Genomic DNA, 4,506 nt, shown 5'->3' with positions numbered 1-4,506 from the left:
TGTATATATATATGTATATATATATATGTATGTATATATATATGTATATATATATATGTATGTATATATATATGTATATATATATATATGTATATATATATATGTATGTATATATATATATATATATATATATATATATGTATTTATGCATGTATCAGAGAACTAGTTTCTGGTGTTTCAACCTCATAAAATACAATAATACAATGGAAGAGGCAAGTACACAGGTAGCTATACATAGTTAGATTTGCATAAACAGTATACGCTATTGATATCTTTGTGAAATTATTTTTGCTTATATACAATTGAAATAAATAAAGAATCCATCTGTTATTCGTGATTTCTCTTCACGCCATATTCGTTTTTTTTTTTTTTTAACGGAAATAAATACCAATGACCTTTTTGAATTCTTTTCACTTGGTAAGTTAGCAAGTTGTACTAAGTCACGGTTTGCTAAATATTTTTGAAGGCGAAATTGTTTAGAATTTATCGTCGGAGAGTAAAAAAAAAAAAAAACTACTGTGTTTAATGAGGACAAATCAATGTTGAAAGACATTTAGATGTCTCTCCGTAGATGCAAAGATGAAATAGTCATTATTTCCTGAAATATTAATGAAAATGTAATTTTATTTAACTTTTGAAATTATCTCTCTATATGCTTCAGTGATTCTAACGGTTTCCGCTAGTTTTATTTTCCGTTTTTCTTCTCTCAACTTGAAGATAATTTTAATAAAATAATTGTTTATCATGTAACATTTAGTTCATCATATTGATTTACAAGAACGTGTGTACGTGTCTAAAAAGTACAATGCAAAGATTTAAGTGAAATAATAGATGTAAAGAGACAATAGTTGCTGACGAAAATTGTTTATTAAAACATATATCTCTCGAAATGTAATTTTACATATCGTAAAGACGAGATTTACATTTCTCATTGCTAAACCCAGTCTGAACAATGAAAGAGAAATAATACCTTTAAAAAAGAATATTCTGAAAGCAATGAATAAAGAAATCATTCGAATGGACATACTTTTATAGAAACATTCAGATAAATAAGATATTTCATTATATATAAAGAAATAGAAAAAGGAATATTGCTGTGCTTATATATAAAATAGGAATAAAAAGTAAAGAGAAATAACAGTACAATTCAATCATATTAACCAAATGTATCTGCGACAATTCACTAATCATTCAAGCTCAGATACTTTAATATATATGCAAGAATGAAAGAACGATCGAATGAACGAATGAAAGGTAGAAAGAATGAAAAGGAAACATAAGCAAAAGAAAGACAAATTGACAGAATGCTTGAATAAGAAAAGGTAGCAGAATGTGTCACTACGAAGAATATCTTCTATTCTTGGAATCCGTTTTAAATTAGCTTTTCCTTTATAAGTGACTGTATTTTAATGAAAAACTACCTGCAACGCGACATAGAAGAAATGGTTAGACAGAAAACAAATAGGTAAACAGGAAACAGAGATGGAATTGTCGAGTATGAATCTTTACATCGGAATTTTTTCTACAGCCGGTCTACTTTATGAATACTACGCAAGAAATTTTCCAATTTATGCAAAGATTACTCAGGATGTAGAATCCAATTCTACATTAAACAAAGATGACAATTGACTTTCTTTCTAGCGTTATCATGCTTTAAAAACATACAACGACAAGCATAAATCGCTTTATATTTAATGTACTGTCTCTACTTTGCCTAAATCCGCAAATATGTTTCGAAAATCCTGTAGCATATCTATTGATTCGGTTGAACACCGGTTGGATGTGCAAATAAAAGCATATCTTAAATATATTACCCATTGTCATGATATACCAAATGGCGAGACAGTTCTGAATAACCGAGGTGGTACGATTTTTCAAGAAATTACAAATATTTTTGGCTCTTCTATCACAAGATATTTCCATTTGTTATATTAATGAAGTGCTGATATTTTGGCAACAAGAATAACAGAATTTAACAAAATTTCTACAAGTGAGTTTTTAATACCTATAATTTTTTGTAAAATGAACTTGGACTTTCTTAAGAAACTCTTTCGTCATTCATGCCAACATTGAGCATTTAAGATTTGATAATATCACTCAATTTTTCTGTTTCTATTTCTACGTTTGTAAGCTTTAGGCCTGTTACATTTATTGCATTCTATAGAAAAACCTGCTACGATTAAATTATTTAATAAAGAAATGTGATATATGAAATTTTGTAAAAGCATCTGTATCTGGAGATAAATATACTTCAGCTAATATTGGAGAGGAAACTGCGAGGAAATATCGTGAATAATTCTTAGATGTCTTATTAATATAGATATAAATATAAATATATATATATGTATGTATGTATGTAGTTATGCATGTATATATATATATATATCGTGAGAATTTACAAAAAAACAAAAGTCGAAGACGGGTGTGTAAATAACAAACAGATGTATTAGTTTAACGCTCGAGAAGTGAGAAAGTCTTTTATGTTTCGGGCCTACGCTCTTCGTATGTATATAGACGGAACTTGTCTGTAGGTTTATGATGAGGTGAAAAATTAATAGCGTCTAGGCATAAAGTTATGTCTAAAATAATTACCATTTTCAAACTTACACTGAACAGGAATTTATACATAGAATTTATGGAACATTCAAATAATAGCTTCTAGTAGATGTATTTACATTATACGCCTTCACATTTCTTGAGAGGAATAACACTTCATCTCATTATATACCTCTGTCCAACAGCAGGAAACGTTGTATACAACAAATTTAAAACATAAAATAATGTTTTCATACAGCCCTGCCTCCTCATACGTAACCATAACTTATTCTCATTTTTATACAGCTACACTACTGAAAAAACTAAATGAAAAACAAGAGGGACTTGGTAATAAGAGAACGATCATGGTGTCTGAATTTTTAAGGATCACAATGATATTTGTGAAGAATAAAACGTGCAGATGCAATGTTTCATAAGGGGATAAAACTCCACGTATCAAACTGAAGGATGTGAAATATCTGATTTATCAATAATGTTATTAATCCATTCTATATGTAACATGCTATTATTCCATCACCGGGGTTACGCTACATTTTCTAATTCTAACTGTAGAACACCAAAGTTTCTTTAGTAATTACGTGCAAATTTGAGTATGCGTGAGCGATTATACTACAACTTAGAGCATAGGGAAAGTACCCGTGTGGTCGTCGAGATGTGTTAGGTAGTAGTTCAAGGTTTTAGGTTACTATCCATTTTAAGCTTTCATGTGATACATTTCGCTTCCAGATTGATAAATTCAAATACTTCTTAGACAACACTATTCTATAAATATTTTTAAAAAATCTAAAATCTAGAAATTATTTGACCAATTAAAATTTATATATATATGTGTGTGTGTGTGTGAGTGTGTGTGTGTGTGTGTGTGTGTTTATTAGAATATGTCTCGGTTATAATTCACTTGATTCTGGAATTCCTTAAATGTTTCAGAAATATAATGCTTCATGATATATTAGATAAAACTTTTTCAAACAATCAATTTCTTCCGAGGATCGGTTAATAGCAAGAATCTCTAAGCAGCGATGACGGGAATCATTGTATTCGAACGAATGAAAGAATAGGAAATCTATGTTTATTCAGTTTTCAAATTCTAGTTTCCAGAAATTTTGAATCCATACAAACACACATTCAAATTCCACATGAAAACACACACATGCGCTCTCTCTCTCTCTCTCGCGCACACACACACACACGCACTCCCTCTCTTTCTCACACACACTCATAGACACACAAACACATATATATACGTGGTATGATCAATAAGTATCCGGATTGTTGCCAAAGTAACAAAGCTAAATCACGTACCATAAAACCCGCAGCATAGAGCTGCTTGGCAAAGATTGACCTTTCAGTCATCTGTTCATACGCACTAAGTTTTCACGTACTAGCTCACTTCTGCTGTTTACAGCAGTGCTCAGAAGGAACGTATGTAGCGTGTAATCGTCGCACTGAATATGACAGAGAAAGTTGAGCAGAGAATCTGCATGAAATTCTGCAAAAAGCTTGGCGATGCCTGCTCAGAGGCCTACGTGAAGTTTTCAAAAAGTTTTCTGCGTTCTCGACACCATCAAGGAGATCTTGTGCAACTGAAACACGACTGTCATTTTCGTCAGCTGAAAGAATTTTTGGCACAATCTTGGTTGACACGCGTCTCATACCCAAATCTTCAGTGATAACGAACTGAACTGCCCTGTAACTAATCTGCACATCCTCTGATAGCTCACGGATGGTGATTCGACGATTTCCTCTCGCAGCTGCACAGACATCTGAGTTTTTCTCAGTTCTGCTGGCTGTGGGTCTCCCAGAACGTTTGTCAATAACGAGACTTTTTCGGCCATTTTGGAAACATCTGAACCACTCGCAGACTTGTGTCTGGTTCATACACCCGTCTCCATACGTAACGGTTTCACTCCGTGCTTTAGCTTCGTTACCGTGCAACAATTCGGATACTCA

This window comes from Octopus bimaculoides, chromosome 7 (assembly GCF_001194135.2).
Source record: "Octopus bimaculoides isolate UCB-OBI-ISO-001 chromosome 7, ASM119413v2, whole genome shotgun sequence".
Classification (NCBI taxonomy): Eukaryota; Metazoa; Mollusca; class Cephalopoda; order Octopoda; family Octopodidae; genus Octopus; species Octopus bimaculoides.
The sequence above is the reverse complement of the archived record's forward strand: the minus strand, read 5'-3'. Positions refer to the sequence as shown.